Source organism: Salmo salar, unplaced genomic scaffold, assembly GCF_905237065.1.
Source record: "Salmo salar unplaced genomic scaffold, Ssal_v3.1, whole genome shotgun sequence".
Taxonomy (NCBI): domain Eukaryota; kingdom Metazoa; phylum Chordata; class Actinopteri; order Salmoniformes; family Salmonidae; genus Salmo; species Salmo salar.
In genome coordinates this window covers 32,501-50,457 of record NW_025549380.1, presented here as the reverse complement: position 1 = coordinate 50,457, position 17,957 = coordinate 32,501, and the positions used below count along the sequence as shown (strand labels likewise).

The following is a 17,957-nucleotide window of genomic DNA, read 5'->3' as shown; positions in this document are numbered from 1 at the left end:
GTAAGCATTTAATGATGAATTGACTAAATGTCTGTTTTATCAGACTCACTTTGACTATATATGTTGTAGCAAGAGATTGTTTCTCGCTTACGGCCATACCAGCCTGGGTACGCCCGATCTCGTCTGATCTCGGAAGCTAAGCAGGGTCGGGCCTGGTTAGTACTTGGATGGGAGACCGCCTGGGAATACCAGGTGCTGTAAGCATTTTGTCCACGAGGGTGTGCTCTTGCACTATTTCATCAGCAACACTGCCTTGTATTAAGCATTTAATGATGAATTGACTAAATGTCTGTTTTATCAGATTCACTTTGACTATATATGTTGTAGCAAGAGATTGTTTCTCGCTTACGGCCATACCAGCCTGGGTACGCCCGATCTCGTCTGATCTCGGAAGCTAAGCAGGGTCGGGCCTGGTTAGTACTTGGATGGGAGACCGCCTGGGAATACCAGGTGCTGTAAGCATTTTGTCCACGAGGGTGTGCCCCTGCACTATTTCATCAGCAACACTGCCTTGTAGTAAGCATTTAATGATGAATTGACTAAATGCAGCTTCCTGCCTTTTTAATAGGATCAAATTTCCTTGTGTTTTCAATTAGCATCTGCCTTGTATTTATAAGACAAACAAGAATATTGTTGCTGAATGCAGCTTGTGTGTGCTTTGTGCTCCTTTGCCCTGTTCAAATGATGAAAGGAAATAAAGTTTGTATTTTATCCAACTACCTGTGCTAAAAAGTGATGGGAACAGTGTTTGTAATTTCTTCTACTTTTTCAGTGACACAAAGTTCAAGCTGCTTATCTAATTGGTGAAAATGCAATCTCTGTTTATCACACTCACTTTGACTATATATGTTGTAGCAAGAGATTGTTTCTCGCTACGGCCATACCAGCCTGGGTACGCCCGATCTCGTCTGATCTCGGAAGCTAAGCAGGGTCGGGCCTGGTTAGTACTTGGATGGGAGACCGCCTGGGAATACCAGGTGCTGTAAGCATTTTGTCCACGAGGGTGTGCTCTTGCACTATTTCATCAGCAACACTGCCTTGTAGTAAGCATTTAATGATGAATTGACTAAATGTCTGTTTTATCAGACTCACTTTGACTATATATGTTGTAGCAAGAGATTGTATCTCGCTTACGGCCATACCAGCCTGGGTACGCCCGATCTCGTCTGATCTCGGAAGCTAAGCAGGGTCGGGCCTGGTTAGTACTTGGATGGGAGACCGCCTGGGAATACCAGGTGCTGTAAGCATTTTGTCCACGAGGGTGTGCTCTTGCACTATTTCATCAGCAACACTGCCTTGTATTAAGCATTTAATGATGAATTGACTAAATGTCTGTTTTATCAGATTCACTTTGACTATATATGTTGTAGCAAGAGATTGTTTCTCGCTTACGGCCATACCAGCCTGGGTACGCCCGATCTCGTCTGATCTCGGAAGCTAAGCAGGGTCGGGCCTGGTTAGTACTTGGATGGGAGACCGCCTGGGAATACCAGGTGCTGTAAGCATTTTGTCCACGAGGGTGTGCCCCTGCACTATTTCATCAGCAACACTGCCTTGTAGTAAGCATTTAATGATGAATTGACTAAATGCAGCTTCCTGCCTTTTTAATAGGATCAAATTTCCTTGTGTTTTCAATTAGCATCTGCCTTGTATTTATAAGACAAACAAGAATATTGTTGCTGAATGCAGCTTGTGTGTGCTTTGTGCTCCTTTGCCCTGTTCAAATGATGAAAGGAAATAAAGTTTGTATTTTATCCAACTACCTGTGCTAAAAAGTGATGGGAACAGTGTTTGTAATTTCTTCTACTTTTTCAGTGACACAAAGTTCAAGCTGCTTATCTAATTGGTGAAAATGCAATGTCTGTTTATCACACTCACTTTGACTATATATGTTGTAGCAAGAGATTGTTTCTCGCTTACGGCCATACCAGCCTGGGTACGCCCGATCTCGTCTGATCTCGGAAGCTAAGCAGGGTCGGGCCTGGTTAGTACTTGGATGGGAGACCGCCTGGGAATACCAGGTGCTGTAAGCATTTTGTCCACGAGGGTGTGCTCTTGCACTATTTCATCAGCAACACTGCCTTGTATTAAGCATTTAATGATGAATTGACTAAATGTCTGTTTTATCAGACTCACTTTGACTATATATGTTGTAGCAAGAGATTGTATCTCGCTTACGGCCATACCAGCCTGGGTACGCCCGATCTCGTCTGATCTCGGAAGCTAAGCAGGGTCGGGCCTGGTTAGTACTTGGATGGGAGACCGCCTGGGAATACCAGGTGCTGTAAGCATTTTGTCCACGAGGGTGTGCTCTTGCACTATTTCATCAGCAACACTGCCTTGTATTAAGCATTTAATGATGAATTGACTAAATGTCTGTTTTATCAGACTCACTTTGACTATATATGTTGTAGCAAGAGATTGTATCTCGCTACGGCCATACCAGCCTGGGTACGCCCGATCTCGTCTGATCTCGGAAGCTAAGCAGGGTCGGGCCTGGTTAGTACTTGGATGGGAGACCGCCTGGGAATACCAGGTGCTGTAAGCATTTTGTCCACGAGGGTGTGCTCTTGCACTATTTCATCAGCAACACTGCCTTGTATTAAGCATTTAATGATGAATTGACTAAATGTCTGTTTTATCAGACTCACTTTGACTATATATGTTGTAGCAAGAGATTGTTTCTCGCTTACGGCCATACCAGCCTGGGTACGCCCGATCTCGTCTGATCTCGGAAGCTAAGCAGGGTCGGGCCTGGTTAGTACTTGGATGGGAGACCGCCTGGGAATACCAGGTGCTGTAAGCATTTTGTCCACGAGGGTGTGCCCCTGCACTATTTCATCAGCAACACTGCCTTGTAGTAAGCATTTAATGATGAATTGACTAAATGCAGCTTCCTGCCTTTTTAATAGGATCAAATTTCCTTGTGTTTTCAATTAGCATCTGCCTTGTATTTATAAGACAAACAAGAATATTGTTGCTGAATGCAGCTTGTGTGTGCTTTGTGCTCCTTTGCCCTGTTCAAATGATGAAAGGAAATAAAGTTTGTATTTTATCCAACTACCTGTGCTAAAAAGTGATGGGAACAGTGTTTGTAATTTCTTCTACTTTTTCAGTGACACAAAGTTCAAGCTGCTTATCTAATTGGTGAAAATGCAATGTCTGTTTATCACACTCACTTTGACTATATATGTTGTAGCAAGAGATTGTTTCTCGCTACGGCCATACCAGCCTGGGTACGCCCGATCTCGTCTGATCTCGGAAGCTAAGCAGGGTCGGGCCTGGTTAGTACTTGGATGGGAGACCGCCTGGGAATACCAGGTGCTGTAAGCATTTTGTCCACGAGGGTGTGCTCCTGCACTATTTCATCAGCAACACTGCCTTGTATTAAGCATTTAATGATGAATTGACTAAATGTCTGTTTTATCAGATTCACTTTGACTATATATGTTGTAGCAAGAGATTGTTTCTCGCCACGGCCATACCAGCCTGGGTACGCCCGATCTCGTCTGATCTCGGAAGCTAAGCAGGGTCGGGCCTGGTTAGTACTTGGATGGGAGACCGCCTGGGAATACCAGGTGCTGTAAGCATTTTGTCCACGAGGGTGTGCCCTGCACTATTTCATCAGCAACACTGCCTTGTAGTAAGCATTTAATGATGAATTGACTAAATGCAGCTTCCTGCCTTTTTAATAGGATCAAATTTCCTTGTGTTTTCAATTAGCATCTGCCTTGTATTTATAAGACAAACAAGAATATTGTTGCTGAATGCAGCTTGTGTGTGCTTTGTGCTCCTTTGCCCTGTTCAAATGATGAAAGGAAATAAAGTTTGTATTTTATCCAACTACCTGTGCTAAAAAGTGATGGGAACAGTGTTTGTAATTTCTTCTACTTTTTCAGTGACACAAAGTTCAAGCTGCTTATCTAATTGGTGAAAATGCAATCTCTGTTTATCACACTCACTTTGACTATATATGTTGTAGCAAGAGATTGTTTCTCGCTTACGGCCATACCAGCCTGGGTACGCCCGATCTCGTCTGATCTCGGAAGCTAAGCAGGGTCGGGCCTGGTTAGTACTTGGATGGGAGACCGCCTGGGAATACCAGGTGCTGTAAGCATTTTGTCCACGAGGGTGTGCTCTTGCACTATTTCATCAGCAACACTGCCTTGTATTAAGCATTTAATGATGAATTGACTAAATGTCTGTTTTATCAGACTCACTTTGACTATATATGTTGTAGCAAGAGATTGTATCTCGCTTACGGCCATACCAGCCTGGGTACGCCCGATCTCGTCTGATCTCGGAAGCTAAGCAGGGTCGGGCCTGGTTAGTACTTGGATGGGAGACCGCCTGGGAATACCAGGTGCTGTAAGCATTTTGTCCACGAGGGTGTGCTCTTGCACTATTTCATCAGCAACACTGCCTTGTATTAAGCATTTAATGATGAATTGACTAAATGTCTGTTTTATCAGACTCACTTTGACTATATATGTTGTAGCAAGAGATTGTATCTCGCTTACGGCCATACCAGCCTGGGTACGCCCGATCTCGTCTGATCTCGGAAGCTAAGCAGGGTCGGGCCTGGTTAGTACTTGGATGGGAGACCGCCTGGGAATACCAGGTGCTGTAAGCATTTTGTCCACGAGGGTGTGCCCCTGCACTATTTCATCAGCAACACTGCCTTGTAGTAAGCATTTAATGATGAATTGACTAAATGCAGCTTCCTGCCTTTTTAATAGGATCAAATTTCCTTGTGTTTTCAATTAGCATCTGCCTTGTATTTATAAGACAAACAAGAATATTGTTGCTGAATGCAGCTTGTGTGTGCTTTGTGCTCCTTTGCCCTGTTCAAATGATGAAAGGAAATAAAGTTTGTATTTTATCCAACTACCTGTGCTAAAAAGTGATGGGAACAGTGTTTGTAATTTCTTCTACTTTTTCAGTGACACAAAGTTCAAGCTGCTTATCTAATTGGTGAAAATGCAATGTCTGTTTATCACACTCACTTTGACTATATATGTTGTAGCAAGAGATTGTTTCTCGCTTACGGCCATACCAGCCTGGGTACGCCCGATCTCGTCTGATCTCGGAAGCTAAGCAGGGTCGGGCCTGGTTAGTACTTGGATGGGAGACCGCCTGGGAATACCAGGTGCTGTAAGCATTTTGTCCACGAGGGTGTGCTCCTGCACTATTTCATCAGCAACACTGCCTTGTATTAAGCATTTAATGATGAATTGACTAAATGTCTGTTTTATCAGACTCACTTTGACTATATATGTTGTAGCAAGAGATTGTTTCTCGCTTACGGCCATACCAGCCTGGGTACGCCCGATCTCGTCTGATCTCGGAAGCTAAGCAGGGTCGGGCCTGGTTAGTACTTGGATGGGAGACCGCCTGGGAATACCAGGTGCTGTAAGCATTTTGTCCACGAGGGTGTGCCCCTGCACTATTTCATCAGCAACACTGCCTTGTAGTAAGCATTTAATGATGAATTGACTAAATGCAGCTTCCTGCCTTTTTAATAGGATCAAATTTCCTTGTGTTTTCAATTAGCATCTGCCTTGTATTTATAAGACAAACAAGAATATTGTTGCTGAATGCAGCTTGTGTGTGCTTTGTGCTCCTTTGCCCTGTTCAAATGATGAAAGGAAATAAAGTTTGTATTTTATCCAACTACCTGTGCTAAAAAGTGATGGGAACAGTGTTTGTAATTTCTTCTACTTTTTCAGTGACACAAAGTTCAAGCTGCTTATCTAATTGGTGAAAATGCAATCTCTGTTTATCACACTCACTTTGACTATATATGTTGTAGCAAGAGATTGTTTCTCGCTACGGCCATACCAGCCTGGGTACGCCCGATCTCGTCTGATCTCGGAAGCTAAGCAGGGTCGGGCCTGGTTAGTACTTGGATGGGAGACCGCCTGGGAATACCAGGTGCTGTAAGCATTTTGTCCACGAGGGTGTGCTCTTGCACTATTTCATCAGCAACACTGCCTTGTATTAAGCATTTAATGATGAATTGACTAAATGTCTGTTTTATCAGACTCACTTTGACTATATATGTTGTAGCAAGAGATTGTATCTCGCTTACGGCCATACCAGCCTGGGTACGCCCGATCTCGTCTGATCTCGGAAGCTAAGCAGGGTCGGGCCTGGTTAGTACTTGGATGGGAGACCGCCTGGGAATACCAGGTGCTGTAAGCATTTTGTCCACGAGGGTGTGCTCTTGCACTATTTCATCAGCAACACTGCCTTGTATTAAGCATTTAATGATGAATTGACTAAATGTCTGTTTTATCAGACTCACTTTGACTATATATGTTGTAGCAAGAGATTGTATCTCGCTTACGGCCATACCAGCCTGGGTACGCCCGATCTCGTCTGATCTCGGAAGCTAAGCAGGGTCGGGCCTGGTTAGTACTTGGATGGGAGACCGCCTGGGAATACCAGGTGCTGTAAGCATTTTGTCCACGAGGGTGTGCTCTTGCACTATTTCATCAGCAACACTGCCTTGTATTAAGCATTTAATGATGAATTGACTAAATGTCTGTTTTATCAGATTCACTTTGACTATATATGTTGTAGCAAGAGATTGTTTCTAGCTTACGGCCATACCAGCCTGGGTACGCCCGATCTCGTCTGATCTCGGAAGCTAAGCAGGGTCGGGCCTGGTTAGTACTTGGATGGGAGACCGCCTGGGAATACCAGGTGCTGTAAGCATTTTGTCCACGAGGGTGTGCCCCTGCACTATTTCATCAGCAACACTGCCTTGTAGTAAGCATTTAATGATGAATTGACTAAATGCAGCTTCCTGCCTTTTTAATAGGATCAAATTTCCTTGTGTTTTCAATTAGCATCTGCCTTGTATTTATAAGACAAACAAGAATATTGTTGCTGAATGCAGCTTGTGTGTGCTTTGTGCTCCTTTGCCCTGTTCAAATGATGAAAGGAAATAAAGTTTGTATTTTATCCAACTACCTGTGCTAAAAAGTGATGGGAACAGTGTTTGTAATTTCTTCTACTTTTTCAGTGACACAAAGTTCAAGCTGCTTATCTAATTGGTGAAAATGCAATGTCTGTTTATCACACTCACTTTGACTATATATGTTGTAGCAAGAGATTGTTTCTCGCTTACGGCCATACCAGCCTGGGTACGCCCGATCTCGTCTGATCTCGGAAGCTAAGCAGGGTCGGGCCTGGTTAGTACTTGGATGGGAGACCGCCTGGGAATACCAGGTGCTGTAAGCATTTTGTCCACGAGGGTGTGCTCTTGCACTATTTCATCAGCAACACTGCCTTGTATTAAGCATTTAATGATGAATTGACTAAATGTCTGTTTTATCAGACTCACTTTGACTATATATGTTGTAGCAAGAGATTGTATCTCGCTTACGGCCATACCAGCCTGGGTACGCCCGATCTCGTCTGATCTCGGAAGCTAAGCAGGGTCGGGCCTGGTTAGTACTTGGATGGGAGACCGCCTGGGAATATCTGGTGCTGTAAGCATTTTGTCCACGAGGGTGTGCTCTTGCACTATTTCATCAGCAACACTGCCTTGTATTAAGCATTTAATGATGAATTGACTAAATGTCTGTTTTATCAGACTCACTTTGACTATATATGTTGTAGCAAGAGATTGTATCTCGCTTACGGCCATACCAGCCTGGGTACGCCCGATCTCGTCTGATCTCGGAAGCTAAGCAGGGTCGGGCCTGGTTAGTACTTGGATGGGAGACCGCCTGGGAATACCAGGTGCTGTAAGCATTTTGTCCACGAGGGTGTGCTCTTGCACTATTTCATCAGCAACACTGCCTTGTATTAAGCATTTAATGATGAATTGACTAAATGTCTGTTTTATCAGACTCACTTTGACTATATATGTTGTAGCAAGAGATTGTTTCTAGCTTACGGCCATACCAGCCTGGGTACGCCCGATCTCGTCTGATCTCGGAAGCTAAGCAGGGTCGGGCCTGGTTAGTACTTGGATGGGAGACCGCCTGGGAATACCAGGTGCTGTAAGCATTTTGTCCACGAGGGTGTGCCCCTGCACTATTTCATCAGCAACACTGCCTTGTAGTAAGCATTTAATGATGAATTGACTAAATGCAGCTTCCTGCCTTTTTAATAGGATCAAATTTCCTTGTGTTTTCAATTAGCATCTGCCTTGTATTTATAAGACAAACAAGAATATTGTTGCTGAATGCAGCTTGTGTGTGCTTTGTGCTCCTTTGCCCTGTTCAAATGATGAAAGGAAATAAAGTTTGTATTTTATCCAACTACCTGTGCTAAAAAGTGATGGGAACAGTGTTTGTAATTTCTTCTACTTTTTCAGTGACACAAAGTTCAAGCTGCTTATCTAATTGGTGAAAATGCAATGTCTGTTTATCACACTCACTTTGACTATATATGTTGTAGCAAGAGATTGTTTCTCGCTTACGGCCATACCAGCCTGGGTACGCCCGATCTCGTCTGATCTCGGAAGCTAAGCAGGGTCGGGCCTGGTTAGTACTTGGATGGGAGACCGCCTGGGAATACCAGGTGCTGTAAGCATTTTGTCCACGAGGGTGTGCTCTTGCACTATTTCATCAGCAACACTGCCTTGTATTAAGCATTTAATGATGAATTGACTAAATGTCTGTTTTATCAGATTCACTTTGACTATATATGTTGTAGCAAGAGATTGTTTCTCGCTTACGGCCATACCAGCCTGGGTACGCCCGATCTCGTCTGATCTCGGAAGCTAAGCAGGGTCGGGCCTGGTTAGTACTTGGATGGGAGACCGCCTGGGAATACCAGGTGCTGTAAGCATTTTGTCCACGAGGGTGTGCCCCTGCACTATTTCATCAGCAACACTGCCTTGTAGTAAGCATTTAATGATGAATTGACTAAATGCAGCTTCCTGCCTTTTTAATAGGATCAAATTTCCTTGTGTTTTCAATTAGCATCTGCCTTGTATTTATAAGACAAACAAGAATATTGTTGCTGAATGCAGCTTGTGTGTGCTTTGTGCTCCTTTGCCCTGTTCAAATGATGAAAGGAAATAAAGTTTGTATTTTATCCAACTACCTGTGCTAAAAAGTGATGGGAACAGTGTTTGTAATTTCTTCTACTTTTTCAGTGACACAAAGTTCAAGCTGCTTATCTAATTGGTGAAAATGCAATGTCTGTTTATCACACTCACTTTGACTATATATGTTGTAGCAAGAGATTGTTTCTCGCTTACGGCCATACCAGCCTGGGTACGCCCGATCTCGTCTGATCTCGGAAGCTAAGCAGGGTCGGGCCTGGTTAGTACTTGGATGGGAGACCGCCTGGGAATACCAGGTGCTGTAAGCATTTTGTCCACGAGGGTGTGCCCCTGCACTATTTCATCAGCAACACTGCCTTGTATTAAGCATTTAATGATGAATTGACTAAATGTCTGTTTTATCAGATTCACTTTGACTATATATGTTGTAGCAAGAGATTGTTTCTCGCTTACGGCCATACCAGCCTGGGTACCCCCGATCTCGTCTGATCTCGGAAGCTAAGCAGGGTCGGGCCTGGTTAGTACTTGGATGGGAGACCGCCTGGGAATACCAGGTGCTGTAAGCATTTTGTCCACGAGGGTGTGCCCCTGCACTATTTCATCAGCAACACTGCCTTGTAGTAAGAATTTAATGATGAATTGACTAAATGCAGCTTCCTGCCTTTTTAATAGGATCAAATTTCCTTGTGTTTTCAATTAGCATCTGCCTTGTATTTATAAGACAAACAAGAATATTGTTGCTGAATGCAGCTTGTGTGTGCTTTGTGCTCCTTTGCCCTGTTCAAATGATGAAAGGAAATAAAGTTTGTATTTTATCCAACTACCTGTGCTAAAAAGTGATGGGAACAGTGTTTGTAATTTCTTCTACTTTTTCAGTGACACAAAGTTCAAGCTGCTTATCTAATTGGTGAAAATGCAATCTCTGTTTATCACACTCACTTTGACTATATATGTTGTAGCAAGAGATTGTTTCTCGCTTACGGCCATACCAGCCTGGGTACGCCCGATCTCGTCTGATCTCGGAAGCTAAGCAGGGTCGGGCCTGGTTAGTACTTGGATGGGAGACCGCCTGGGAATACCAGGTGCTGTAAGCATTTTGTCCACGAGGGTGTGCTCTTGCACTATTTCATCAGCAACACTGCCTTGTATTAAGCATTTAATGATGAATTGAGTAAATGTCTGTTTTATCAGACTCACTTTGACTATATATGTTGTAGCAAGAGATTGTATCTCGCTTACGGCCATACCAGCCTGGGTACGCCCGATCTCGTCTGATCTCGGAAGCTAAGCAGGGTCGGGCCTGGTTAGTACTTGGATGGGAGACCGCCTGGGAATACCAGGTGCTGTAAGCATTTTGTCCACGAGGGTGTGCTCTTGCACTATTTCATCAGCAACACTGCCTTGTATTAAGCATTTAATGATGAATTGACTAAATGTCTGTTTTATCAGACTCACTTTGACTATATATGTTGTAGCAAGAGATTGTATCTCGCTTACGGCCATACCAGCCTGGGTACGCCCGATCTCGTCTGATCTCGGAAGCTAAGCAGGGTCGGGCCTGGTTAGTACTTGGATGGGAGACCGCCTGGGAATACCAGGTGCTGTAAGCATTTTGTCCACGAGGGTGTGCTCTTGCACTATTTCATCAGCAACACTGCCTTGTATTAAGCATTTAATGATGAATTGACTAAATGTCTGTTTTATCAGATTCACTTTGACTATATATGTTGTAGCAAGAGATTGTTTCTAGCTTACGGCCATACCAGCCTGGGTACGCCCGATCTCGTCTGATCTCGGAAGCTAAGCAGGGTCGGGCCTGGTTAGTACTTGGATGGGAGACCGCCTGGGAATACCAGGTGCTGTAAGCATTTTGTCCACGAGGGTGTGCCCCTGCACTATTTCATCAGCAACACTGCCTTGTAGTAAGCATTTAATGATGAATTGACTAAATGTCTGTTTTATCAGACTCACTTTGACTATATATGTTGTAGCAAGAGATTGTTTCTCGCTTACGGCCATATCAGCCTGGGTACGCCCGATCTCGTCTGATCTCGGAAGCTAAGCAGGGTCGGGCCTGGTTAGTACTTGGATGGGAGACCGCCTGGAAATACCAGGTGCTGTAAGCATTTTGTCCACGAGGGTGTGCTCTTGCACTATTTCATCAGCAACACTGCGTTGTAGTAAGCATTTAATGATGAATTGACTAAATGCAGCTTCCTGCCTTTTTAATAGGATCAAATTTCCTTGTGTTTTCAATTAGCATCTGCCTTGTATTTATGAGACAAACAAGAATATTGTTGCTGAATGCAGCTTGTGTGTGCTTTGTGCTCCTTGGCCCTGTTCAAATGATGAAAGGAAATAAAGTTTGTATTTTATCCAACTACCTGTGCTAAAAAGTGATGGGAACAGTGTTTGTAATTTCTTCTACTTTTTCAGTGACACAAAGTTCAAGCTGCTTATCTAATTGTTGAAAATGCAATGTCTGTTTATCACACTCACTTTGACTATATATGTTGTAGCAAGAGATTGTTTCTCGCTTACGGCCATACCAGCCTGGGTACGCCCGATCTCGTCTGATCTCGGAAGCTAAGCAGGGTCGGGCCTGGTTAGTACTTGGATGGGAGACCGCCTGGGAATACCAGGTGCTGTAAGCATTTTGTCCACGAGGGTGTGCTCTTGCACTATTTCATCAGCAACACTGCCTTGTAGTAAGCATTTAATGATGAATTGACTAAATGCAGCTTCCTGCCTTTTTAATAGGATCAAATTTCCTTGTGTTTTCAATTAGCATCTGCCTTGTATTTATAAGACAAACAAGAATATTGTTGCTGAATGCAGCTTGTGTGTGCTTTGTGCTCCTTGGCCCTGTTCAAATGATGAAAGGAAATAAAGTTTGTATTTTATCCAACTACCTGTGCTAAAAAGTGATGGGAACAGTGTTTGTAATTTCTTCTACTTTTTCAGTGACACAAAGTTCAAGCTGCTTATCTAATTGTTGAAAATGCAATGTCTGTTTATCACACTCACTTTGACTATATATGTTGTAGCAAGAGATTGTTTCTCGCTTACGGCCATACCAGCCTGGGTACGCCCGATCTCGTCTGATCTCGGAAGCTAAGCAGGGTCGGGCCTGGTTAGTACTTGGATGGGAGACCGCCTGGAAATACCAGGTGCTGTAAGCATTTTGTCCACGAGGGTGTGCTCTTGCACTATTTCATCAGCAACACTGCCTTGTAGTAAGCATTTAATGATGAATTGACTAAATGTCTGTTTTATCAGACTCACTTTGACTATATATGTTGTAGCAAGAGATTGTTTCTCGCTTACGGCCATATCAGCCTGGGTACGCCCGATCTCGTCTGATCTCGGAAGCTAAGCAGGGTCCGGCCTGGTTAGTACTTGGATGGGAGACCGCCTGGGAATACCAGGTGCTGTAAGCATTTTGTCCACGAGGGTGTGCTCTTGCACTATTTCATCAGCAACACTGCCTTGTAGTAAGCATTTAATGATGAATTGACTAAATGCAGCTTCCTGCCTTTTTAATAGGATCAAATTTCCTTGTGTTTTCAATTAGCATCTGCCTTGTATTTATAAGACAAACAAGAATATTGTTGCTGAATGCAGCTTGTGTGTGCTTTGTGCTCCTTGGCCCTGTTCAAATGATGAAAGGAAATAAAGTTTGTATTTTATCCAACTACCTGTGCTAAAAAGTGATGGGAACAGTGTTTGTAATTTCTTCTACTTTTTCAGTGACACAAAGTTCAAGCTGCTTATCTAATTGTTGAAAATGCAATGTCTGTTTATCACACTCACTTTGACTATATATGTTGTAGCAAGAGATTGTTTCTCGCTTACGGCCATACCAGCCTGGGTACGCCCGATCTCGTCTGATCTCGGAAGCTAAGCAGGGTCGGGCCTGGTTAGTACTTGGATGGGAGACCGCCTGGAAATACCAGGTGCTGTAAGCATTTTGTCCACGAGGGTGTGCTCTTGCACTATTTCATCAGCAACACTGCCTTGTAGTAAGCATTTAATGATGAATTGACTAAATGTCTGTTTTATCAGACTCACTTTGACTATATATGTTGTAGCAAGAGATTGTTTCTCGCTTACGGCCATATCAGCCTGGGTACGCCCGATCTCGTCTGATCTCGGAAGCTAAGCAGGGTCCGGCCTGGTTAGTACTTGGATGGGAGACCGCCTGGAAATACCAGGTGCTGTAAGCATTTTGTCCACGAGGGTGTGGTCTTGCACTATTTCATCAGCAACACTGCCTTGTAGTAAGCATTTAATGATGAATTGACTAAATGCAGCTTCCTGCCTTTTTAATAGGATCAAATTTCCTTGTGTTTTCAATTAGCATCTGCCTTGTATTTATGAGACAAACAAGAATATTGTTGCTGAATGCAGCTTGTGTGTGCTTTGTGCTCCTTGGCCCTGTTCAAATGATGAAAGGAAATAAAGTTTGTATTTTATCCAACTACCTGTGCTAAAAAGTGATGGGAACAGTGTTTGTAATTTCTTCTACTTTTTCAGTGACACAAAGTTCAAGCTGCTTATCTAATTGTTGAAAATGCAATGTCTGTTTATCACACTCACTTTGACTATATATGTTGTAGCAAGAGATTGTTTCTCGCTACGGCCATACCAGCCTGGGTACGCCCGATCTCGTCTGATCTCGGAAGCTAAGCAGGGTCGGGCCTGGTTAGTACTTGGATGGGAGACCGCCTGGGAATACCAGGTGCTGTAAGCATTTTGTCCACGAGGGTGTGCTCTTGCACTATTTCATCAGCAACACTGCCTTGTAGTAAGCATTTAATGATGAATTGACTAAATGCAGCTTCCTGCCTTTTTAATAGGATCAAATTTCCTTGTGTTTTCAATTAGCATCTGCCTTGTATTTATAAGACAAACAAGAATATTGTTGCTGAATGCAGCTTGTGTGTGCTTTGTGCTCCTTGGCCCTGTTCAAATGATGAAAGGAAATAAAGTTTGTATTTTATCCAACTACCTGTGCTAAAAAGTGATGGGAACAGTGTTTGTAATTTCTTCTACTTTTTCAGTGACACAAAGTTCAAGCTGCTTATCTAATTGTTGAAAATGCAATGTCTGTTTATCACACTCACTTTGACTATATATGTTGTAGCAAGAGATTGTTTCTCGCTTACGGCCATACCAGCCTGGGTACGCCCGATCTCGTCTGATCTCGGAAGCTAAGCAGGGTCGGGCCTGGTTAGTACTTGGATGGGAGACCGCCTGGAAATACCAGGTGCTGTAAGCATTTTGTCCACGAGGGTGTGCTCTTGCACTATTTCATCAGCAACACTGCCTTGTAGTAAGCATTTAATGATGAATTGACTAAATGTCTGTTTTATCAGACTCACTTTGACTATATATGTTGTAGCAAGAGATTGTTTCTCGCTTACGGCCATATCAGCCTGGGTACGCCCGATCTCGTCTGATCTCGGAAGCTAAGCAGGGTCCGGCCTGGTTAGTACTTGGATGGGAGACCGCCTGGAAATACCAGGTGCTGTAAGCATTTTGTCCACGAGGGTGTGGTCTTGCACTATTTCATCAGCAACACTGCGTTGTAGTAAGCATTTAATGATGAATTGACTAAATGCAGCTTCCTGCCTTTTTAATAGGATCAAATTTCCTTGTGTTTTCAATTAGCATCTGCCTTGTATTTATGAGACAAACAAGAATATTGTTGCTGAATGCAGCTTGTGTGTGCTTTGTGCTCCTTGGCCCTGTTCAAATGATGAAAGGAAATAAAGTTTGTATTTTATCCAACTACCTGTGCTAAAAAGTGATGGGAACAGTGTTTGTAATTTCTTCTACTTTTTCAGTGACACAAAGTTCAAGCTGCTTATCTAATTGTTGAAAATGCAATGTCTGTTTATCACACTCACTTTGACTATATATGTTGTAGCAAGAGATTGTTTCTCGCTTACGGCCATACCAGCCTGGGTACGCCCGATCTCGTCTGATCTCGGAAGCTAAGCAGGGTCGGGCCTGGTTAGTACTTGGATGGGAGACCGCCTGGGAATACCAGGTGCTGTAAGCATTTTGTCCACGAGGGTGTGCTCTTGCACTATTTCATCAGCAACACTGCCTTGTATTAAGCATTTAATGATGAATTGACTAAATGTCTGTTTTATCAGACTCACTTTGACTATATATGTTGTAGCAAGAGATTGTATCTCGCTTACGGCCATACCAGCCTGGGTACGCCCGATCTCGTCTGATCTCGGAAGCTAAGCAGGGTCGGGCCTGGTTAGTACTTGGATGGGAGACCGCCTGGGAATACCAGGTGCTGTAAGCATTTTGTCCACGAGGGTGTGCTCTTGCACTATTTCATCAGCAACACTGCCTTGTATTAAGCATTTAATGATGAATTGACTAAATGCTTCTGTTTTATCAGACTCACTTTGACTATATATGTTGTAGCAAGAGATTGTATCTCGCTTACGGCCATACCAGCCTGGGTACGCCCGATCTCGTCTGATCTCGGAAGCTAAGCAGGGTCGGGCCTGGTTAGTACTTGGATGGGAGACCGCCTGGGAATACCAGGTGCTGTAAGCATTTTGTCCACGAGGGTGTGCTCTTGCACTATTTCATCAGCAACACTGCCTTGTATTAAGCATTTAATGATGAATTGACTAAATGTCTGTTTTATCAGATTCACTTTGACTATATATGTTGTAGCAAGAGATTGTTTCTCGCTTACGGCCATACCAGCCTGGGTACGCCCGATCTCGTCTGATCTCGGAAGCTAAGCAGGGTCGGGCCTGGTTAGTACTTGGATGGGAGACCGCCTGGGAATACCAGGTGCTGTAAGCATTTTGTCCACGAGGGTGTGCCCCTGCACTATTTCATCAGCAACACTGCCTTGTAGTAAGCATTTAATGATGAATTGACTAAATGTCTGTTTTATCAGACTCACTTTGACTATATATGTTGTAGCAAGAGATTGTTTCTCGCTTACGGCCATATCAGCCTGGGTACGCCCGATCTCGTCTGATCTCGGAAGCTAAGCAGGGTCCGGCCTGGTTAGTACTTGGATGGGAGACCGCCTGGGAATACCAGGTGCTGTAAGCATTTTGTCCACGAGGGTGTGCTCTTGCACTATTTCATCAGCAACACTGCCTTGTAGTAAGCATTTAATGATGAATTGACTAAATGCAGCTTCCTGCCTTTTAATAGGATCAAATTTCCTTGTGTTTTCAATTAGCATCTGCCTTGTATTTATAAGACAAACAAGAATATTGTTGCTGAATGCAGCTTGTGTGTGCTTTGTGCTCCTTGGCCCTGTTCAAATGATGAAAGGAAATAAAGTTTGTATTTTATCCAACTACCTGTGCTAAAAAGTGATGGGAACAGTGTTTGTAATTTCTTCTACTTTTTCAGTGACACAAAGTTCAAGCTGCTTATCTAATTGTTGAAAATGCAATGTCTGTTTATCACACTCACTTTGACTATATATGTTGTAGCAAGAGATTGTTTCTCGCTTACGGCCATACCAGCCTGGGTACGCCCGATCTCGTCTGATCTCGGAAGCTAAGCAGGGTCGGGCCTGGTTAGTACTTGGATGGGAGACCGCCTGGAAATACCAGGTGCTGTAAGCATTTTGTCCACGAGGGTGTGCTCTTGCACTATTTCATCAGCAACACTGCCTTGTAGTAAGCATTTAATGATGAATTGACTAAATGTCTGTTTTATCAGACTCACTTTGACTATATATGTTGTAGCAAGAGATTGTTTCTCGCTTACGGCCATATCAGCCTGGGTACGCCCGATCTCGTCTGATCTCGGAAGCTAAGCAGGGTCCGGCCTGGTTAGTACTTGGATGGGAGACCGCCTGGAAATACCAGGTGCTGTAAGCATTTTGTCCACGAGGGTGTGGTCTTGCACTATTTCATCAGCAACACTGCGTTGTAGTAAGCATTTAATGATGAATTGACTAAATGCAGCTTCCTGCCTTTTTAATAGGATCAAATTTCCTTGTGTTTTCAATTAGCATCTGCCTTGTATTTATGAGACAAACAAGAATATTGTTGCTGAATGCAGCTTGTGTGTGCTTTGTGCTCCTTGGCCCTGTTCAAATGATGAAAGGAAATAAAGTTTGTATTTTATCCAACTACCTGTGCTAAAAAGTGATGGGAACAGTGTTTGTAATTTCTTCTACTTTTTCAGTGACACAAAGTTCAAGCTGCTTATCTAATTGGTGAAAATGCAATGTCTGTTTATCACACTCACTTTGACTATATATGTTGTAGCAAGAGATTGTTTCTCGCTACGGCCATACCAGCCTGGGTACGCCCGATCTCGTCTGATCTCGGAAGCTAAGCAGGGTCGGGCCTGGTTAGTACTTGGATGGGAGACCGCCTGGGAATACCAGGTGCTGTAAGCATTTTGTCCACGAGGGTGTGCTCTTGCACTATTTCATCAGCAACACTGCCTTGTATTAAGCATTTAATGATGAATTGACTAAATGTCTGTTTTATCAGATTCACTTTGACTATATATGTTGTAGCAAGAGATTGTTTCTCGCTTACGGCCATACCAGCCTGGGTACGCCCGATCTCGTCTGATCTCGGAAGCTAAGCAGGGTCGGGCCTGGTTAGTACTTGGATGGGAGACCGCCTGGGAATACCAGGTGCTGTAAGCATTTTGTCCACGAGGGTGTGCCCCTGCACTATTTCATCAGCAACACTGCCTTGTAGTAAGCATTTAATGATGAATTGACTAAATGCAGCTTCCTGCCTTTTTAATAGGATCAAATTTCCTTGTGTTTTCAATTAGCATCTGCCTTGTATTTATAAGACAAACAAGAATATTGTTGCTGAATGCAGCTTGTGTGTGCTTTGTGCTCCTTTGCCCTGTTCAAATGATGAAAGGAAATAAAGTTTGTATTTTATCCAACTAC

The 17,957-nt window shown here is 43.5% G+C and overlaps 46 non-coding genes and 4 pseudogenes across 46 annotated transcripts; all 50 read left to right on the top strand.

Annotated features, from left to right (window-relative positions):
* Positions 1 to 85: 85 nt before the first annotated feature.
* Positions 86 to 204, top strand: LOC123736827 (5S ribosomal RNA). The gene has a single exon (XR_006766416.1). It is a non-coding gene; the product is annotated as a 5S ribosomal RNA (ribosomal RNA).
* Positions 205 to 343: 139 nt separating this feature from the next.
* LOC123736826 (5S ribosomal RNA) lies at positions 344 to 462 on the top strand. Its single transcript, XR_006766415.1, has one exon. It is a non-coding gene; the product is annotated as a 5S ribosomal RNA (ribosomal RNA).
* Positions 463 to 871: 409 nt separating this feature from the next.
* LOC123736680 (5S ribosomal RNA) lies at positions 872 to 989 on the top strand. Its single transcript, XR_006766363.1, has one exon. It is a non-coding gene; the product is annotated as a 5S ribosomal RNA (ribosomal RNA).
* Positions 990 to 1,128: 139 nt separating this feature from the next.
* LOC123736825 (5S ribosomal RNA) lies at positions 1,129 to 1,247 on the top strand. Its single transcript, XR_006766414.1, has one exon. It is a non-coding gene; the product is annotated as a 5S ribosomal RNA (ribosomal RNA).
* A 139-nt stretch (positions 1,248 to 1,386) lies between these two features.
* LOC123736824 (5S ribosomal RNA) lies at positions 1,387 to 1,505 on the top strand. Its single transcript, XR_006766413.1, has one exon. It is a non-coding gene; the product is annotated as a 5S ribosomal RNA (ribosomal RNA).
* A 409-nt stretch (positions 1,506 to 1,914) lies between these two features.
* On the top strand, positions 1,915 to 2,033 carry LOC123736823 (5S ribosomal RNA). Its single transcript, XR_006766412.1, has one exon. It is a non-coding gene; the product is annotated as a 5S ribosomal RNA (ribosomal RNA).
* Positions 2,034 to 2,172: 139 nt separating this feature from the next.
* LOC123736821 (5S ribosomal RNA) lies at positions 2,173 to 2,291 on the top strand. Its single transcript, XR_006766410.1, has one exon. It is a non-coding gene; the product is annotated as a 5S ribosomal RNA (ribosomal RNA).
* Positions 2,292 to 2,430: 139 nt separating this feature from the next.
* LOC123736679 (5S ribosomal RNA) lies at positions 2,431 to 2,548 on the top strand. Its single transcript, XR_006766362.1, has one exon. It is a non-coding gene; the product is annotated as a 5S ribosomal RNA (ribosomal RNA).
* Positions 2,549 to 2,687: 139 nt separating this feature from the next.
* LOC123736820 (5S ribosomal RNA) lies at positions 2,688 to 2,806 on the top strand. The gene has a single exon (XR_006766409.1). It is a non-coding gene; the product is annotated as a 5S ribosomal RNA (ribosomal RNA).
* Positions 2,807 to 3,215: 409 nt separating this feature from the next.
* Positions 3,216 to 3,333, top strand: LOC123736678 (5S ribosomal RNA). The gene has a single exon (XR_006766361.1). It is a non-coding gene; the product is annotated as a 5S ribosomal RNA (ribosomal RNA).
* A 139-nt stretch (positions 3,334 to 3,472) lies between these two features.
* On the top strand, positions 3,473 to 3,590 carry LOC123736717 (uncharacterized; annotated as a pseudogene).
* Positions 3,591 to 3,998: 408 nt separating this feature from the next.
* LOC123736819 (5S ribosomal RNA) lies at positions 3,999 to 4,117 on the top strand. Its single transcript, XR_006766408.1, has one exon. It is a non-coding gene; the product is annotated as a 5S ribosomal RNA (ribosomal RNA).
* Positions 4,118 to 4,256: 139 nt separating this feature from the next.
* On the top strand, positions 4,257 to 4,375 carry LOC123736818 (5S ribosomal RNA). The gene has a single exon (XR_006766407.1). It is a non-coding gene; the product is annotated as a 5S ribosomal RNA (ribosomal RNA).
* Positions 4,376 to 4,514: 139 nt separating this feature from the next.
* LOC123736817 (5S ribosomal RNA) lies at positions 4,515 to 4,633 on the top strand. The gene has a single exon (XR_006766406.1). It is a non-coding gene; the product is annotated as a 5S ribosomal RNA (ribosomal RNA).
* Positions 4,634 to 5,042: 409 nt separating this feature from the next.
* On the top strand, positions 5,043 to 5,161 carry LOC123736813 (5S ribosomal RNA). Its single transcript, XR_006766405.1, has one exon. It is a non-coding gene; the product is annotated as a 5S ribosomal RNA (ribosomal RNA).
* Positions 5,162 to 5,300: 139 nt separating this feature from the next.
* LOC123736802 (5S ribosomal RNA) lies at positions 5,301 to 5,419 on the top strand. The gene has a single exon (XR_006766403.1). It is a non-coding gene; the product is annotated as a 5S ribosomal RNA (ribosomal RNA).
* Positions 5,420 to 5,828: 409 nt separating this feature from the next.
* Positions 5,829 to 5,946, top strand: LOC123736677 (5S ribosomal RNA). Its single transcript, XR_006766360.1, has one exon. It is a non-coding gene; the product is annotated as a 5S ribosomal RNA (ribosomal RNA).
* A 139-nt stretch (positions 5,947 to 6,085) lies between these two features.
* LOC123736790 (5S ribosomal RNA) lies at positions 6,086 to 6,204 on the top strand. Its single transcript, XR_006766401.1, has one exon. It is a non-coding gene; the product is annotated as a 5S ribosomal RNA (ribosomal RNA).
* A 139-nt stretch (positions 6,205 to 6,343) lies between these two features.
* On the top strand, positions 6,344 to 6,462 carry LOC123736777 (5S ribosomal RNA). Its single transcript, XR_006766399.1, has one exon. It is a non-coding gene; the product is annotated as a 5S ribosomal RNA (ribosomal RNA).
* Positions 6,463 to 6,601: 139 nt separating this feature from the next.
* LOC123736765 (5S ribosomal RNA) lies at positions 6,602 to 6,720 on the top strand. The gene has a single exon (XR_006766397.1). It is a non-coding gene; the product is annotated as a 5S ribosomal RNA (ribosomal RNA).
* A 409-nt stretch (positions 6,721 to 7,129) lies between these two features.
* Positions 7,130 to 7,248, top strand: LOC123736752 (5S ribosomal RNA). The gene has a single exon (XR_006766394.1). It is a non-coding gene; the product is annotated as a 5S ribosomal RNA (ribosomal RNA).
* Positions 7,249 to 7,387: 139 nt separating this feature from the next.
* LOC123736461 (5S ribosomal RNA) lies at positions 7,388 to 7,506 on the top strand. Its single transcript, XR_006766145.1, has one exon. It is a non-coding gene; the product is annotated as a 5S ribosomal RNA (ribosomal RNA).
* Positions 7,507 to 7,645: 139 nt separating this feature from the next.
* LOC123736740 (5S ribosomal RNA) lies at positions 7,646 to 7,764 on the top strand. Its single transcript, XR_006766392.1, has one exon. It is a non-coding gene; the product is annotated as a 5S ribosomal RNA (ribosomal RNA).
* A 139-nt stretch (positions 7,765 to 7,903) lies between these two features.
* On the top strand, positions 7,904 to 8,022 carry LOC123736728 (5S ribosomal RNA). Its single transcript, XR_006766390.1, has one exon. It is a non-coding gene; the product is annotated as a 5S ribosomal RNA (ribosomal RNA).
* Positions 8,023 to 8,431: 409 nt separating this feature from the next.
* Positions 8,432 to 8,550, top strand: LOC123736716 (5S ribosomal RNA). The gene has a single exon (XR_006766387.1). It is a non-coding gene; the product is annotated as a 5S ribosomal RNA (ribosomal RNA).
* Positions 8,551 to 8,689: 139 nt separating this feature from the next.
* LOC123736705 (5S ribosomal RNA) lies at positions 8,690 to 8,808 on the top strand. Its single transcript, XR_006766385.1, has one exon. It is a non-coding gene; the product is annotated as a 5S ribosomal RNA (ribosomal RNA).
* Positions 8,809 to 9,217: 409 nt separating this feature from the next.
* Positions 9,218 to 9,336, top strand: LOC123736693 (5S ribosomal RNA). Its single transcript, XR_006766376.1, has one exon. It is a non-coding gene; the product is annotated as a 5S ribosomal RNA (ribosomal RNA).
* A 139-nt stretch (positions 9,337 to 9,475) lies between these two features.
* On the top strand, positions 9,476 to 9,594 carry LOC123736459 (5S ribosomal RNA). The gene has a single exon (XR_006766143.1). It is a non-coding gene; the product is annotated as a 5S ribosomal RNA (ribosomal RNA).
* Positions 9,595 to 10,003: 409 nt separating this feature from the next.
* On the top strand, positions 10,004 to 10,122 carry LOC123736682 (5S ribosomal RNA). Its single transcript, XR_006766365.1, has one exon. It is a non-coding gene; the product is annotated as a 5S ribosomal RNA (ribosomal RNA).
* Positions 10,123 to 10,261: 139 nt separating this feature from the next.
* LOC123736671 (5S ribosomal RNA) lies at positions 10,262 to 10,380 on the top strand. The gene has a single exon (XR_006766354.1). It is a non-coding gene; the product is annotated as a 5S ribosomal RNA (ribosomal RNA).
* A 139-nt stretch (positions 10,381 to 10,519) lies between these two features.
* Positions 10,520 to 10,638, top strand: LOC123736660 (5S ribosomal RNA). Its single transcript, XR_006766342.1, has one exon. It is a non-coding gene; the product is annotated as a 5S ribosomal RNA (ribosomal RNA).
* Positions 10,639 to 10,777: 139 nt separating this feature from the next.
* On the top strand, positions 10,778 to 10,896 carry LOC123736648 (5S ribosomal RNA). Its single transcript, XR_006766331.1, has one exon. It is a non-coding gene; the product is annotated as a 5S ribosomal RNA (ribosomal RNA).
* A 139-nt stretch (positions 10,897 to 11,035) lies between these two features.
* Positions 11,036 to 11,154, top strand: LOC123736633 (5S ribosomal RNA). The gene has a single exon (XR_006766316.1). It is a non-coding gene; the product is annotated as a 5S ribosomal RNA (ribosomal RNA).
* A 409-nt stretch (positions 11,155 to 11,563) lies between these two features.
* Positions 11,564 to 11,682, top strand: LOC123736636 (5S ribosomal RNA). The gene has a single exon (XR_006766319.1). It is a non-coding gene; the product is annotated as a 5S ribosomal RNA (ribosomal RNA).
* A 409-nt stretch (positions 11,683 to 12,091) lies between these two features.
* On the top strand, positions 12,092 to 12,210 carry LOC123736552 (5S ribosomal RNA). Its single transcript, XR_006766236.1, has one exon. It is a non-coding gene; the product is annotated as a 5S ribosomal RNA (ribosomal RNA).
* Positions 12,211 to 12,349: 139 nt separating this feature from the next.
* LOC123736670 (5S ribosomal RNA) lies at positions 12,350 to 12,468 on the top strand. The gene has a single exon (XR_006766352.1). It is a non-coding gene; the product is annotated as a 5S ribosomal RNA (ribosomal RNA).
* A 409-nt stretch (positions 12,469 to 12,877) lies between these two features.
* LOC123736551 (5S ribosomal RNA) lies at positions 12,878 to 12,996 on the top strand. The gene has a single exon (XR_006766235.1). It is a non-coding gene; the product is annotated as a 5S ribosomal RNA (ribosomal RNA).
* A 139-nt stretch (positions 12,997 to 13,135) lies between these two features.
* On the top strand, positions 13,136 to 13,254 carry LOC123736731 (uncharacterized; annotated as a pseudogene).
* A 409-nt stretch (positions 13,255 to 13,663) lies between these two features.
* On the top strand, positions 13,664 to 13,781 carry LOC123736676 (5S ribosomal RNA). The gene has a single exon (XR_006766359.1). It is a non-coding gene; the product is annotated as a 5S ribosomal RNA (ribosomal RNA).
* A 409-nt stretch (positions 13,782 to 14,190) lies between these two features.
* LOC123736550 (5S ribosomal RNA) lies at positions 14,191 to 14,309 on the top strand. The gene has a single exon (XR_006766234.1). It is a non-coding gene; the product is annotated as a 5S ribosomal RNA (ribosomal RNA).
* Positions 14,310 to 14,448: 139 nt separating this feature from the next.
* Positions 14,449 to 14,567, top strand: LOC123736730 (uncharacterized; annotated as a pseudogene).
* A 409-nt stretch (positions 14,568 to 14,976) lies between these two features.
* LOC123736625 (5S ribosomal RNA) lies at positions 14,977 to 15,095 on the top strand. Its single transcript, XR_006766308.1, has one exon. It is a non-coding gene; the product is annotated as a 5S ribosomal RNA (ribosomal RNA).
* Positions 15,096 to 15,234: 139 nt separating this feature from the next.
* Positions 15,235 to 15,353, top strand: LOC123736614 (5S ribosomal RNA). Its single transcript, XR_006766297.1, has one exon. It is a non-coding gene; the product is annotated as a 5S ribosomal RNA (ribosomal RNA).
* A 141-nt stretch (positions 15,354 to 15,494) lies between these two features.
* LOC123736603 (5S ribosomal RNA) lies at positions 15,495 to 15,613 on the top strand. Its single transcript, XR_006766286.1, has one exon. It is a non-coding gene; the product is annotated as a 5S ribosomal RNA (ribosomal RNA).
* Positions 15,614 to 15,752: 139 nt separating this feature from the next.
* LOC123736592 (5S ribosomal RNA) lies at positions 15,753 to 15,871 on the top strand. Its single transcript, XR_006766275.1, has one exon. It is a non-coding gene; the product is annotated as a 5S ribosomal RNA (ribosomal RNA).
* A 139-nt stretch (positions 15,872 to 16,010) lies between these two features.
* Positions 16,011 to 16,129, top strand: LOC123736669 (5S ribosomal RNA). The gene has a single exon (XR_006766351.1). It is a non-coding gene; the product is annotated as a 5S ribosomal RNA (ribosomal RNA).
* A 408-nt stretch (positions 16,130 to 16,537) lies between these two features.
* On the top strand, positions 16,538 to 16,656 carry LOC123736548 (5S ribosomal RNA). The gene has a single exon (XR_006766233.1). It is a non-coding gene; the product is annotated as a 5S ribosomal RNA (ribosomal RNA).
* A 139-nt stretch (positions 16,657 to 16,795) lies between these two features.
* LOC123736729 (uncharacterized) lies at positions 16,796 to 16,914 on the top strand (annotated as a pseudogene).
* A 409-nt stretch (positions 16,915 to 17,323) lies between these two features.
* On the top strand, positions 17,324 to 17,441 carry LOC123736675 (5S ribosomal RNA). Its single transcript, XR_006766358.1, has one exon. It is a non-coding gene; the product is annotated as a 5S ribosomal RNA (ribosomal RNA).
* Positions 17,442 to 17,580: 139 nt separating this feature from the next.
* LOC123736581 (5S ribosomal RNA) lies at positions 17,581 to 17,699 on the top strand. Its single transcript, XR_006766264.1, has one exon. It is a non-coding gene; the product is annotated as a 5S ribosomal RNA (ribosomal RNA).
* The last annotated feature ends 258 nt before the right edge of the window (positions 17,700 to 17,957 follow it).